Source organism: Sturnus vulgaris, chromosome 15 (assembly GCF_052056855.1).
Source record: "Sturnus vulgaris isolate bStuVul1 chromosome 15, bStuVul1.hap1, whole genome shotgun sequence".
NCBI lineage: Eukaryota > Metazoa > Chordata > Aves > Passeriformes > Sturnidae > Sturnus > Sturnus vulgaris.
In genome coordinates, this window is record NC_142257.1 from 569,993 (window position 1) to 585,725 (window position 15,733).

At 50.5% G+C, this 15,733-nt stretch overlaps 1 long non-coding RNA gene across 6 annotated transcripts in view; it reads left to right on the forward strand.

The window, feature by feature from the left end:
* LOC148221941 (uncharacterized) overlaps positions 1-12,730 on the forward strand; it is a 32,940-nt gene extending 20,210 nt beyond the window's left edge. For 4 of the 6 annotated variants that reach the window (XR_015807090.1, XR_015807089.1, XR_015807091.1 and 1 more), the window contains 3 exons: positions 5,675-5,836; positions 8,547-8,820; positions 9,391-11,795. This is a non-coding gene — a long non-coding RNA (uncharacterized LOC148221941). Of the gene's footprint in view, positions 1-5,674; positions 5,837-8,546; positions 8,821-9,390; positions 11,796-12,212 lie in introns of those variants that run through there. The other 2 variants (XR_015807092.1, XR_015807093.1) reach the window with 2 other exon arrangements.
* The last annotated feature ends 3,003 nt before the right edge of the window (positions 12,731-15,733 follow it).

Here is a 15,733-nt window from a genome sequence, read left to right on the forward strand (position 1 = left end):
CTCCAGTTGCAAAATTCAATGGCTTTCCTGATGACCCAACTCAATGCCTGACTTGTTTAGTAAAAAAATCCCCACAAAAATACAGTTCAAAAGCGAATTCCTAAATGCTTGTATCAGGAATGGAGTTTGATCACAGATAACATGTATTAAGTAATAATAGTGTGCAGCTCTGGGCTGGCTAATTTTCAGCACACCAGTGGTGGGTGGAGGATTTTAACAGCATCACTTGAGCTGTGCTGCACAGTCAAGACCACATCTACTGAAGAAAAAACGCTCCATATAAATAGTCCAGATGAATAGATTTGGTCCCTTATTGTAATTTAACAGAAGTTTTGAAATGTATCTTTGTTATTGCAGAAAGGGAGAACAGTATCAATACCTCAGCGATGTGACATTGCATAATTAAGCATATTTCTGGCTGTATCCATCTATCTAGCTGTCTATCAAACCCCCAGCTTTCCTTCCCTGCAGCAGCAGAAGGCTGCCAGTGCTTTCCACGCCAACGTGCTGGAAACCTTGGCTGGGCCCCTGCCATCCTGGGCTGGGTGGGAGGGAAGGCACAACAAATTTGGTACCACGGCTCTGCTGCCAGAGAGCTGAAGGAGATGAAGTTTGTCAGCCCACTTCTGGGGAAAAGAAGCTGAAGATATTTAGAAGTGGATTAGAATTCATCATGGTGACCTGACTCTTGCAGGGAGGAGTTTCCTGTCCCTCAGTCAGCTGCTGGTCCTGGAGGGTGCAGAGAGGGGAGAGGGGCCTTGGTGCTGTGTCTGGAGCTGGTTATAAAGGTTATAAATCCCAAAGATCATATAAATCACATCAGTCACAGCCTGATGATGAGGGAGTGTCACTGGGAAATGCAGATTTCCAGAGAGCTCCCAGTGGCAGGTCCAGCTCTGGTTCTGAGGCTGGGTGGGGTGGAAGCACAGCCTGGTCCTGGGTCCCAGCTGCTGCTGCAGTTGTGTCTCTGAGCATCCCTGGTGGAATGGGAACTCTGAGCTGGATCCACCTGCACAGGGACTGAGGCAAATGGAGATCAGGCTCAAAGGTTGTAGTGGATTCAGGTTTTGGTTTTGTTTTTGTTTTCTGAAGCTGATGGGATGTTTCCATTGCATTCCAAGGCTCTGGAATGAAATCTCCTGTAGGGCTCTCCCTTAAGCAGTTCGTATTTTTCCCTCTGTTTTTCCCTGGCAGCCTTGCTGCACGTTTCCCATGTCCCCTTCCCCGGCTGCAGCCCCTCCTGGTGCCAGGGCTGTGGGCAGTGCCCAGCACTGCCTGGGCCAGCCAGGCTGGGGAGGAAAGGCAGCCTGTGCTGGGACAGAGGGGCAGGAGGAGATTTCTGCTGGCAACAGCTCTGCAATTGGATGATTTCTGGTGTCTGTAGAAAAATGAAGCTCCCGCAGTGATCCTGCCCCTGAACACAATTGTCAGCAAATGCCTTTGGCTCCAGGGCTCTGGTGCCGTTTCTCCTGAGCTGTCCATAAATGAGCAGTGAATTCTGTGTGCCCAGCTGAGGTGCTGAGGTCCAAACCTGTCCTGGGAGCAGTGACAGCCCTGTGCTGGTGACAGAGCTGTGCAAAGGAGAGCCTGGGCTGATGGAGGTGATGGAGATGATGGAGCTGATGGAGCTGATGGAGATGATGGAGCCAATGGAGCTGATGGAGCTGATGGAGCTGATGGAGGTGATGGAGATGAAGCAGGTGATGGAGGTGATGGAGGTGATGGAGATGATGGAGCTGATGGAGCTGATGGAGATGATGGAGCCAATGGAGCTGATGGAGGTGATGGAGATGAAGCAGGTGATGGAGGTGATGGAGCTGAAGGAGCTGATGGAGGTGATGGAGATGATGGAGCTGAAGGAGCTGATGGACCTCATGGACCTCATGGACCTCATGGACCTCATGGACCTCATGGATCCTGCAGGGCCACCCAGGACCCTGCACCACCACTCCCCCCCCCCCCATTTCCTCCTGTCAGATCTTCAGTTACAGTGACAGGGTCCCAGACTCTCAGAGATCTCTGTTTAGTCTCAGAAGATTAAAGGGTGGCAACTATTTTCAATATGGTTATCATCATTATCTCTGAGAGATTTTATACTTCACAAGTCAAAGTCATAATAGCCCAACTTGCTGCAATTATTTCCAAATTGCCTTAATGTATTTTCCAGAAGCTCTTTTGGCACTTTGTAATTTATTTATTTGCTAAGCCAATAACACATTTAAATGCTAAAATTCCTCAGAACCTCTGTGATCCAGTCTGGTGGGAGCTTGCATGGACTTTGCCAGCAGACCCCTGCCCACCCTGTGGGTGACCCCACTCTGTTTTTGTTAAAATACCTCTTGGTGCTCTCTCACACCTGGAAGGACTTCTCCTTTTCCGGTTGAAATTAAAGAGAATTTGTTAATGTAGCAATAATTCTCCATGCTGATGGAAATGCTTATGAAAACATAGACTTGAACCAACATAAAAAAATATTCAGGCACAAAAAAAATGCACAGTTTCTCCGAAAATGGGATTTTGTTCTAGAGGCGTCTTTGAAAAAGAAATTGTTGATGTGCCAAGGGCTGGAAGTGCTGCAGTGTCAGAGGCAGGGAGGGCTGAACTCCATCCTCACCTGCAGGAGTCTCAGCAGAGGGGCTGGGATGGGATGGGATGGGATGGGATGGGATGGGATGGGATGGGATGGGATGGGATGGGCTGGGATGGGCTGGGATGGGATGGAATGGGATGGGATGGGATGGGATGAGCTCGGCTGGGTTGAGGTGAGCTGGAATGAGCTGGGCTGGGCTCAGCTGGGCACAGTTGGGGACGCAGCTCAGTGGATCCCAGCCCCATCTGGTCCCTTCCTTCTGGCCCCGGTGCTGAGGAGAGAGCAGAGCCCTGCCCAGAGCATCCATTGTGAGGAGCCCAAATTGCTCCAGAGCAATAATTGTGAGTAATGAGGAAACCACGGCAGAAATGGCAAATAGCTCTCAGACATTTTGGGAACAGAAAATGAGGCTAAATTCATTGAATAAATTAATTGCTATGGATTATTCTCTTAGCTTTAATCTGCTGCCTGCTGAAGGAGCTCTGTGCAAATGGCAAAGCTGGCCCACAGCTTTCGTGGTGAAACGGGGCTGCTCCTGCTGAGCAGAGGAGGAAAGAGGCTGGAGGGGAATTTGCTGCGTTGTAAAAGTGAATCTTGCTTGTTCTGCAATGTTCACCTTCCCGGGTTTACTTGCCCTTTGGGAGGGGGCACTTTTACAATCCCGTTTTATTTGTGAGCAGCAGATGGAGGTCCTGCAGGGAGGAGAGGTGGTTTTTTCCCAAGGCCACGTTGTCTCTGGCAGAATCCAGGCTGGAGCTTTGGGAGTTTGCAGTTCCTGGATGATGCCTGTGATATTTTTCTCTTTGAAGGCTTCCCCTTTCTGCAACAACATCTGTACTGGGGGCTGAACAAAACAACCCTGAGCAGATTTGAGACTTTACCAGTGAAAATGTAGAGGAAAAAAAGGAATGAGGAGCCACATCCCCCAGCCTGTTTTAGAAGATCAGTTCTAGTAAAGAGGAATTATATTTTAAGAAGCAGACAGTTTGTCTCAGATTTACTATCTTAGAGGCCAGCAGTGAAGGTGAAGTGTTTTTCTGTCAGGATTACGATTGCCTGACAGGGTCTTACCATTTCCAGGAGAAATGACCCTGATTTAGAAAAGATCTGTTCATTTGTAAGCAGCTGTTGCTTTTTAATAGCACAGCTCCTTCTTACAGCTATTAGTAGTAATAAAAATAAAACTAAGGCCTGTATCTTTACTTGCATGAAATTTGTGATTTAAAATGAAGCTTGGAGAGCCTTGTAGATCAATCCTGGGATTTTATAAGCTGCTGGTGGTGATTTATGTGGGTGGAGACCACAAAACCCACCCCAGTTCTGTGCACAAGCCATTTATCAGGTTTAGCTTCTGGCAGCTTTTGTGTCCCTCCTTGATCTCAGTGTCTGCTGCCAGCCCAGGAGTGGGGCTCAGGGAAATGTTTGGGCTCAGGGAAATGTTTGGGGTTCAGGGCAGTGTTTGGGGTTCAGGGCAGTGTTTGGGGTTCAGGGCAGTGTTTGGAGCAGTGTTTGGGGTTCAGGGCAGTGTTTGGGGTTCAGGGCAGTGTTTGGAGCAGTGTTTGGGGTTCGGGGCAGTGTTTGGGGTTCAGGGCAGTGTTTGGGGCTCAGGGCAGTGTTTGGGGTTTGGGGCAGTGTTTGGGGCAGTGTTTAGGGTTCAGGGCAGTGTTTAGGGTTCAGGGCAGTGTTTAGGGTTCAGGGCAGTGTTTGGGGTTTGGGGCAGTGTTTGGGGCAGTGTTTGGGGCAATGTTTAGGGTTCAGGGCAGTGTTTGGGGTTTGGGGCAGTGTTTAGGGTTCAGGGCAGTGTTTGGGGCAGTGTTTGGGGTTCAGGGCAGTGTTTGGGGTTCAGGGCAGTGTTTGGGGCAGTGTTTGGGGTTCAGGGCAGTGTTTCTGGTTCATGGCAGTGTTTGGGCTCAGGTTTTGCCCTGACCATGGCTCTGGGGAAGCTGCAGCTCAGGCCCAGGAGGATCCCAGGCTCTGGCTCTGCCTTGGTGTCATCCCAGGTGACCCCGAGGGTGCCCTGGCCCCCCTGGTGATGCCCTGGCCCCCCTGGGCCCTGCTGTGCCAGGACCATGTCCCTCCTCCAGGGCACGAGCAGGGGTTGGGATCTCACAGGGGCTGGCCCTGCATTCTCCTGCTCACAAATCAAACTTCCTGCCCTCCCTTGGGACGACACCGACGTGAAGAAAACAAAATCCTGGAGCTTTCAGGACGTGCCCGAAGCCATCAAATGGGTTGGATGTAAAATCAGAGCAGATAAATCAGAATGCTTTCCTCCACGTTTGGGAAGGTTAAACCTCCAGCAGCAATGGCAGCGACACATCGTGCTCCATTTTGCAGACATAATGTCAGTCTTTTATTTTAATATACAATGCAGTTCACCCTAAATTACATTTTCTTCTTTTAATTTATTTTCATGAAAACGATAGCATGGCATAAATCATCTTGTGGAAGTTGCTGGGTTATTTGCATTTCAGAGGTTGGCTTTAACTTTGTATTATAAAGGAATTTGCAAGCGAGAAGCTCTGGGAGGCATTAATGTGCAGTGATGGGGGCTCTCCAAAGGTGATGAATGACGTTCATTTGGCTCAGGACAAACAGCCTCCAGTTTGTGTCTTTGTGAAAAAGCTTGTCAGAGGCAAAGAGTGAAAGTCAGTGAGTGATGCTTTCATCTCTGCAATGAATCCCTCCTGGAAAAGCAGAGTTTGGGGAGAGGCAGCTGCTGAGCACAGCTCCTGTGGAGGGGATGGCAGAAATTCATGGCCTGGGGGTTGGGGCTGCCCCTGCTCCAGCCTGGGGCATCCTCAGGGTGCTCTGCCTGTGCTTGGTGCTGCTCTTCACCACAGCTCTCGTCTAATGGCACCTGGCAGAGGGCAACTGGAAGCCTGGAGGACTTTAATGGGTCCTCAGATGTCTGTTTTCTGCTAAGGAATGTGGCAAGGAGCTCTGTCTGAAATTCAATACAGCATGGAATGCTCGGGGAATGGAAGAGCAGAGTAAAACGGGTTTTATTAGTGATGAACTGAGGCTGCACATGAAAGAGCCCTTTAAATATCTGACATGTTAAATGCATTATTTTCCCTTCAGGAGAGAAGGAGTCAAAGGCACGGGGCTGATGAACTGTGCTCATTAACCCGAGTGAAGGGAGGGGATGGAGCTGGGGCTGTGCACGCTTCAAACACGGCCCCTGCAGCTGGGCTGGGAGCCCTGCTCCCAAAAATGGGTGGAACCACTCCAGCACTGGGCAAGGTGAGCAGAGAACTCGTCTGCAGGTGAGTCAGGGGTCAGACGGGGCAGAGCCCCTGCAGAGTGTCCAGCCAGCCGTGCTGCAGGAGGGGGTCCCTCTGCTACTGAACAGGGACACCCAGAGCCCCCGACACGTGGGGAGTTCACTCCCTGCTCCATTAGCACGGAATCATGGAATGCTTTGGGTTGGGAGTGACCTTCAATCCCACCCCTGCCACGGCAGGGACCCCTCCCACTGTCCCAGGGTGTCCCAGCCCCAATGTCCAGCCTGGCCTGGGACACTGCCAGGGATCCAGGGGCAGCCCCAGCTTCCCTGGGCACCCCGTGTATCAGAGGTTTTGTGCTGGAGGGGTTTGGTACAGGGAGTGTTGTTGTCCATTCCGAGCAAGAGCAAACACATCTCAGAGCTGCAGCTGAATGCACTGCCCATATTTTAGACAAAAACTTCTACGTGTCTTAACATTCTGCATGTCGTTGGCTGCCTCTAAAAGTGATTCACAAGGTTGTCACAAAGGAAAGGACTCTGAAATTTGTAGGAGACGAACCCGTGTACATCACTGTGGGAAACACAGGCAGGAAACACAAACCCAGCAGTGCCCAAGGCCAGGGAGGTGCAGGCACGTTTAGCTCACCCTCCAGAGCAGTGCCCCCTCTGTTCTGGCATGGCCGTGTAGTCCTCGGGTTACTGTAGAGCATTCACCGAGGTGCAGCTGTTATTTTTCCATTTTTCTGATTTTTTTAAGGTAGAATTAATATTCACTGATGCGAGTTTGTGCTTTCTGCTGCCTGGGGCTGTTGCACTTCAGTCTTTGATGTGTTCAGCTCTTGCAGACTCAGCTGCTGGGGGCTGGTCAGGCTTGGTGAGAGGTGTCACAGGCATTGGTGTGAGGAATTGTTTGTGCTGAGGGTGGCACTGCTGGATCCCCAGCAGCCACAGGATGAGTTCCTGGCCAGCCTCGGGTGTGGGTCAGTCCTGCAGGCAGATCTGTCAGGGAATCTGGTGTTACCTGTCCCTGTCCCTGTGTCCCTGCCGGGGTTTGCTGTGTTGCTGCAGTGGTTGGGGAGGATGGAGGAGCAGCCCCTGCCCTGTGTCCTGTGAGATCCCACAGGAGCTGCTGGCCATGGCCATGAGTGCACAGAGAGGCTGGGACACACCAGGGGACCCTGCAAATAAATCCCTGTTAAACTGAAAACATGGCCCAGGGGATCCCAGCCTGCTGGAAATGGGAATTTCACAGTGATCATTTGAGGCATGAATATGAACATATTTCATATGCTGAAATATGTTATATATTTATATATAACATAATATATTTTATATATTTATATATAAAATATGTTCATATGAACATATTTCAATCTAATGCCATTACAAAGGGGTTTTCATCCACCCCATCTCACCTTGAAGATGTTTGAAAGTCGCCTGTCACTGGATTGTACTTTGGAGTGCATTGGAAGGGAGGAGTCACAGCTGATGAGATCCAGCATTTCCTAGAGGAGGAATCCTTCCCTGGCAGGGTGGGCAGGGCTGGCACAGCTGGGGCTGCCCCTGGATCCCTGGAATGTCCAAGGCCAGGCTGGACATTGGGGTTTGGGCACCCTGGGGCAGTGGGAGGGGTCCCTGCCATGGCAGGGGGGGATGGATGGGATTTAGGGTCCCTTCCAACCCAAACCGTTCTACAATTCTAGGATTGTGGGATTGTTTCCAGTCAATCCTGCAAGTGCCGTGGGACTTGGCCGTGGCTGTTGGGGTGCTGCGGGATCCCCTGCAGCAATCTGCCACGGGTGACCCCATAACCCTGATCGTGCCCCGACTGAGCCGCGCACAGGACGGGGCTGCACCGCCGTAATTCAGCAAGTAACTCCTGTTCTGTAGGGTTTGAATGCTTCTAATTGATGTGGAGACGGGAGGCGTTTCCTCCCATTCCTTAAAGACAGCATGGTGTGAATTATCACTTAACATCCCCGAAAAGGCGGATTCCGAGCAGCACAGCACAATAAAGGGAACAATCTTTTCTCCGTGTGAGCGCACAGATTTTCCCTACTTGAAGTTTAATGAAATGCTGGGGTCTTGAAATTTCTGTGAGGCTTGGAAGTGGCACAGGTTGCCTGAGGAAAAATTGGGGGGTTGTTTTTCGAGCTTTTAAAGGAACTTCCCGCTGCTTTCTGCTGGTTTGTGTCTCTGGAATCTCAGCTGGTGAGGAGCAGGGTGTGGTGACAGCGCTGTCCCTGCTGTCCCCAGGGTCCCAGGGGGCTGAGCCTGTGCTGGGCACAGGGAGCTGGGCTGGGCTGGGCTGGGATGAGCTGGAGCTGGGACCTGCTCGTGGTTTCCCATTCCCGAGGTGATGGAGAGGGGCAGGTCCTGCTGTGACACCGCCCGAGGTGTTGGGGTGGGATAGGGGAGAACCCAACCCCTCTGAGCCGAGGAGGAAATAAAGTGATGAACCAGGAGCAAAAACCGGCCCCAAATGTTACCAGTGCACGGGGCACAGGTTCAGTGAAGCCCCCGTTTGTTTATTTTGGTTTTATTATGGAATGTTGATTTTGTTTCTTTCCCCTCTATCCCTGCCATAAATGCAGTGAGGGCTTCCTTAATCAGGGAAGCAGAAATTTCAAAGAGAAGATTGATTCCTTGCCAAGGCATTCCTCCACACCTGGAGGATGGACCCCTTTTTGGTAGAGCTCTAATTTTTTATTTTAAATTGTGTTTCAGCTGCAATTCCTGCACAATCTCCAGAGGAGTGAGGGGAGAGTTTAAGAAGGAATCTCTGCAGAAACCCAGGGAGAAACACAACCTGTGAACTCCTGACAGATTGATGGCTTCTGCCTTCACCTAAATCTTCATGGATTAGCACACCCATTTCCCTCTCGTGGATATGTTTGTTAGCACTGCAGGGTCTCCCCTCATCTGTGTGGGAAGTTATTTATCCCAGGGCTGAGGGGCATTTGTACCATTCACTTGTCACCAAGAATAATAGAGAGGACAGGTGAGTTAATTCCAACTGTATTAAGGGCTGAGAGATGGCTGCTTGTGTTTTGATAATGGGACACTCAGAGTGAAGGATCTGAAATGGTTTTGTAACATATTTGCTGGAAACAGACATTTAAAATGTGTTCTGATCCTTTCATTCCTCTGTTTCATGAGGGTGCCTGGGGTTGCTCTGGGAGAAGGAGACATCAATTGGGATTTAGGGGTGGCCCGAGAGACTTGGGAGGAAAGATGTGAGAGTGCCTGGGAGTGTCCCCTGGGGCAGGGGGGATGTCCTGGGGCAGGGGGGATGTCCCTGGCCATGGGGATGTCCCTGTCCATGGGGGATGTCCCTGTCCATGGGGGATGTCCCTGGCCATGGGGGATGTCCCTGGCCATGGGGATGTCCCTGTCCATGGGGGGTGTCCTGGGGCACGGCCAGCACCGGGGACTGTTCCTGCTGGGTTCCAGCTGAGCAGGGGCTCGTTCCCAGCCCCGGGCTGATCCCCAGAGCCCTGTCCTGCTCCTTGTGCTGTGGCAGCTCCCGTGCAGGCCAGGCTCTGTTTCAGAGCTGCTGTTTCCTATGCAGGCACCAAAGGAGCCTTTCCTGCCACCCTGCTGCTGCACCAGATGTTCTCCATTTCCTGCCTGTGCAGTGATTTCTCCTCTCTGTAACTGCCTTCATCTCCCTGATTTCTCAGCACTCCCACGGCATCAAGAGCACTTGGAATTCTGCTGCCGTCCTGCAGAGCTCTCACAATCACTGCCAGCCTGCTGTCACCCACAAACGCCAGCAGCATCTCCTGTGCTCCAGCCCAGAGGGAGCAGGAGCTCCCTGCGGGTCCCCACCAGCCTCATCCTCACAGGGGACACCAGGGACTGTCCTTGGGCTGTGGCAGGCAATGGGCTTCACTCTGACCCCAGGGGATTTTATCCACACTTGGCTTTTCCAGTTTCCTGTGAGTGTTTGAGCAGCTCGTGCTCGCTGTGACACGCCGGGTGTCACATGTGTCACATCCCCTGCTGATGCTCCCTTGTCCCTCCCCTCCACTGCCCTGACCAGCCCTCCTTAAGCTGCATTTAATTTTCTATTATTTACTCTTGAGAAATTGATAAACTTCTGCTGCCTCTGTCTCCTGGGCCACCATCTAATCTTCCAGGTGATGACAACTTGATTGGTGAATAATAGATTCCAGTCTCTTCCCAGCTGCTGAATGGAGCTATCATTTCTAAATGCATCCTTGAAGATGGAACTGAGCCTGTCCTTCTCCAGGGGTTGGTCTTTAATCAGCCCAGTTGTCTTTTCAGAATTGAGAACTTCTTTTCATTGTAATAATGTAAAAAAACCACCTGGAAATGAGCCATTTACCTTGTATTAGTGTGTAGATTAGGGGCCCAATGTTTTGGGTGCTGCAGAAATCCTGTAAGTGATATTCCCTGATCTGGAAAACTTTAATATTAAGCAGGCAAGGTAAGCAACTGAAAGGACTGAAAACAGACACCAGGGGATTAAGTGAATTGCTGAGGCATAGATCAGTGCCACGATGGAGATTAAAAGTTAGTCTCTCTGAAATGCAGAACAAAACTTTGCTGTTGCTCTGATGGCTTTTGTTGATGGGCTGTGGAAAATACAGAAAAATGAAACTGGTCCCTTGAAAACATTCCAAGTTGAAGAATAACATGAAATGTGGTTTTTATAATTTCAAAGATGGAGATTTAAAAAATTCACTAAAATCCCAACAAGAACTCTCAGAAGAGATTTTTTTTGTTATTCTATATTTGTACTTTCAGTGCAGAAAGAACCTACTGATATACTTGTCTCATAATATTAGCAAAAAAAAAAAAAACCAAACTTGGAGAAAGCTGAGTTTCATCTTCCTCTACTATTGTGCATACAAACAAAAAGTGGTTATGAATCACTTTTCCTTGATAGAATGAATTTATTTGTGCCTTTATTTTACTGGAGTGTCTGCTGGAGCTGGAGTTGTTGATTAAAGACCTGCAGGAGGCAACGCTGGAGGAAGTGCAGGGCACAAACACTGCTGGCTGTGGGGACAGGGACGGCTCTTGGGTGAAGTTATTGACAACCTGCTGGCAGCAATAATTGTGACAGGAATTCTGCTGGGATTATCAACAGGTGCAGTTTAGGTGTAGGTTGTCACCGGGGTCTCCTGTGTGTGGCAGAAGAACGGAGCTGGTGCAGTCCAGACTTTCAGCCACCAGGGAAGGAGCCCAGGGTGGTGGCCGGGGACGTGCAGGTGGCCCAGGCTGGATGCCCATCCCCGGCACTCTGCTGCTCTTGGCTGTTCCTTTCCATTTCTCCTCCTTCCTCCTCCGTCTGTGTCCTTGCACAGCTTGTCCTTTGCCACTGAGGCTGTCACTTCTGCCTTCTCCCGACCTGCCCCTTCCACTCGTGATCCCAAAATACAAAACACAGCTCTGCCGGAGGCACTCCCCTCCCCTCCTCCCTGCCGTGGAGCCGGGATGCTCCTGGAACAGCTCCTGGAACAGCTCCTGGAATAACTCTGGAATTGCTCTGGAATAACTCCTGGAATTGCTCTGGAATTGCTCTGGAATAACTCCTGGAATAACTCCTGGAATTGCTCTGGAATTGCTCTGGAATTGCTCTGGGATTGCTCTGGAATAACTCCTGGAATAACTCCTGGAATTGCTCTGGAATAACTCTGGAATTGCTCTGGAATTGCTCAACTCCTGGAATAACTCCTGGAATTGCTCTGGAATAACTCCTGGAATTGCTCTGGGATTGCTCCGTTCTCCTGCCGGACTGGGCCCTGGCACAGAGCAGCCTTTGGGGGGCGCTGCCACACGTCATGGAGAACACACATCACCCTGTGTTCATACAGCCCTCCCAGTCCCTCCCAGTCCATCCCATGGGATAGGATAGGATGAGATGGGATTTGGGATGGGATGGGATTTGGGATGGGATGTGATTTGGGATGTGATTTGGGATGTGATTTGGGATGGGATGTGATTTGGGATGGGATTTGGGATGGGATGTGATTTCGGATGTGATTTGGGATGGGATGTGATTTGGGATGGGATTTGGGATGTGATTTGGGATGGGATTTGGGATGGGATGTGATTTGGGATGGGATGTGATTTGGGATGTGATTTGGGATGGGATGTGATTTGGGATGTGATTTGGGATGGGATTTGGGATGGGATTTGGGATGTGATTTGGGATGTGATTTGGGATGTGATGGTTTGGGCTGTCCAGCAGGAGCAGCCACAGCTCCATTGCAGCCTCTAAGTCTCCTGTTCTCAGGCTGCCATCCTCCAGCAGGGAAGGAAGTGCTCCCCTGCAGAAACCCTTTCTGTGGGAAAAGGGCATTCACTTGACAAGCCAATTTGCTGTTGAAAAAAAAGTCTTGACCTTAAAAAATTAATTAGTTTTGCAGGTTTGCTGAAAGTTCTTCCCTAAGTCCTGCACTGGCTGAGTCCACTGGGATCCTTCCTTTGACTTGAGCAGGAGTTCAAGCAAATCTTCTGTCACAAAAATAACTGGAATCAATACTCAGACTTCATCCTGGAGAATGGGAAGTGTGATCATGTGGTAACTGCAATTTTCACTCCTGATCTACTTTTTACATTGTCAGAACTGATGAAGCATTTTATGGGAGGAAAGAGAAAAACCAACAAATCAGGGAGTATTCCCCTAGGCTGATGAGTGCATGTGGTGTGATAAACTGCTGTTATTAATCTCAGCTGGGGGCAAATAATGGCTTCAGAGTAGAAAAAATGGCCACAAAAACAACCCCCAACCTCTTGGAAAAATTTCCTGAACATAAGCAAATATAATGGCAGCTGTTCCATGAGGCTTTGTGTGTAATGGCCCCAAATACTCCCAGGCACCGAATGAGGGTTTGGGTGCAATTATTTCTGCATATTAAAAACAGCAAAGCATTACATGACAATATTTACACGTTGTTTATTTGTGTGTCTGGGCTGGGAGGGGCTCAGCCAGGACAGAGCTTTGAGGGATCTCCATGGATGATTAATTTAATCTTAAATCGATTTACAGTATCAATAATGAAGCACCTAATGGGCTTTGGACTGGTCAAGTGTCGAGACAGATTGTGCAGCCTGGGGGGAAGGAGAGGAGCATCTCCCTCCTTGGAGATGATGAATAAATCATCCTCTACTTGGAAACTCCTTCACCCTGCTCGAAGATTTCTGAAGTAACTTCTAATTTAACTGGTGCCTGAACTTTCAAAGCAGCCTCATCCTCTAAAGAAAAAGCCCCTGATTTATGTGCTGCCCTTAGCTTTTGTTACAGGAGCAGAACAGAAGCACAGAATCCAGAACTGCAGAACCCTTTGGGACCCTGCAGGGCAGTGCTCCCCACTGGAGCCCCAGAGCTGAGGCTGTGCTGGGCTCTGAGATCTCTCTTCACCTTCCCAGCTGAGCTCCCAATGCATTTCAAGGCCACGGGAAAATGGCTTTTGCTGCTCCTTCCATTTCATATTCATTCATCATTTCCATATGGTAACTACGCCGAGTTGTGCCATGTGTTATTCAGCACAGCCACACAGAAAGCTGCTAAAGATAAAAATCGATTTTTTCCTCAGAACCAGAAACTGGGAGCTGTTTCTTGTCACGCTTCAAGAGAGTGAAAAGTAGCACTGGCTCAGACCTGTGGGCTGCAGTTTTCCCATTCCTCATATGTCCTTGAGATATCAGAAAGTTTTCTTGCTCATTCTGGATTGAAAGTAGGAGCCTTTGAAGATTTTCTTGAGAAAACAAAACCAAAAAAAAAAAAAAAAAACAAAACCCAGAAAACGATGGTGGGTGTGAGGTCCCGAGCAGATTGGTTCTGGTTTGGTTCAGGAGCAGCAGCCTGGGGGCACTGGGGGCACTGGGGGCACTGGGGGCACTGGGGAGGTCTGGCTGGGTTTGGCATTTCCTTGGTGCCAGCCCTGGGTTCCAGCAGCCCAGGGGGGCTCTGGCTGCCCCGTGAGGGCTCAGGCACTGCTGTGCTCACCTGGGAGCAGGTGCCTGCTCCTCCCGCAGAGGGAAAGCCCCTGCAGCCCAGCCAGGAGGGCTTGGGGTGTTTTTCCTCAGCTGAGAAGTTTTGTCTTTCCCACATGCTGGGGCTGAGCCCGGTGCTGGATCCCTGAGCCTGGCCGTGCCTTTGTCACTCTGCAGCTCCCATGGCCCCGGCTGGGGCTGCCCCCCAGGAGCTGCTGCTCCCGGAGCCAGCCTGGGGGGAAGCCCAGCAGCGGCTGCAGGAGCACCACGGAGGGGTTCTCCCATCTCAGCATCGTTCGTGGGCCGATAAGGAGTCTTAAAGACACTTTTTTTTTTTTTTTCTGGAGAAGAGGCAATGGGAAGGAAGGTGGGGAGTGTGACGACAGAAGATGAGTGGTGAGTGCTTCTCACGGGTTTCCAACACAATTCCTCCCTGCACCAGCCCACTCTGGGGTTCCAAAGCTGCATGTGCAGCTGAGGTTGCTGCTGGGGAGGAGGATGAGGAGGGATGGGCTTGGCAGTGCTGGGCTCATGGTTGGACTGCTCCATCCCAAAGGTCTTTTCCAGCCTGGAATGGCTCAGTATTCTCGGCTGCCCATGGCCAGGGAGTGCTCTGGCAGCACCAGGCACTCATTCCCAAACCAGGAGCTTGCCCAGGCTGTGTGTGGGAGCTCAGCCCCCCCAGGGCTGCTGCTTTTGGGACTGGCACCCTGTGAGAACAGGCTGCACCACACGGACACCTCAGAGCTGCCATGGGGCCCAGCAGGGAGACAAATGCTCTGCAAAACACAGAGAAGCAAAGACAGAAGATGTAGAGGAAAAAAAGAACATTTACATTTTTTACTTGGAGGAGTAAAATAAACATGGGAACGTTTCCCAGGAGAAGAGCTTGTTGTGGTGCCCATGCAAAGCTGCACTTCTGCCTGTGAGTATTTGCAGAAACCTGTCAGTCTGTGCTGCTCAGGCACCCCAGGCTCAGCTGCCCCAAACTGGCCAAGGGCTGAACCTTTTTCTAAGCTTTTAAGGTCAGGAAAGATCAATCAGGGAAAGACAGGTTTCAGTTCCTTGATGATTCTTTTGCTGGTATCTCAACCAAGAATGTAACATCCTCGAGTCTACTGGAAAAGCAGTGGATGCTGTTTGCAGCAGCTCAGCCCTGCTGGGCACAGGGCTCCTCACAGTGCCAGAGCTGCCAAGGCAACTCGGGCTGGGCACCATGGGCATCTGCTCCATCCATCCATCCATCCATCCATCCATCCATCCATCCATCCATCCATCCATCCATCCATAATTCATCTAACATCCATCCATCCATCCATCCATCCATCCATCCATCCATCCATCCATAATTCATCTAACATCCATCCATCCATCCATCCATCCATCATCCATCCAGGTGAGCTCCTGTGCTCAGGGCTCAGCACTCACTCCTGTCTCCTCCTTTCAGTTTGTTGTGGCTGTTCAGTGCACTTATCTAATCCAGGTAATTATGGGAATAATAACTTGGGAAAGGTTAAACTTGATGAACTGGGGCTGACTGTGGCTTTTGGCACTGACCTGACGAGCGTGGTGCAGATATTTATTGGTAGGAAACGTGCAGATTCTGTACATTCTGACCCACAGCACATTTCTGGCTCTCCCAGCAGCTCTTTGATTAGTGGTGTTCACCTCGGGGTCAGAACGTGCAGAGAAAATCGTCAGTGAGAGTCTGAGCTGGGCTGGCTGTGAGCAGGCAGGGGACAACGAGGGAGGTGGGGACCCAGGGCCACTGGGGCTGCCCTTGGGCCAGCTCCTCTCCCAGGCACTGAGGGAGGAGCTCCATGAAGTGCTGAGGTGGCCCAGGCTGATTGATTTGCTCTGTTCTGAGGCACCAACACCAAGGAGCTCTTGGCTTTGACTCCTTCGGTGCCCACCTGGGTGATGGTGTCAAAACTGCTGGAACC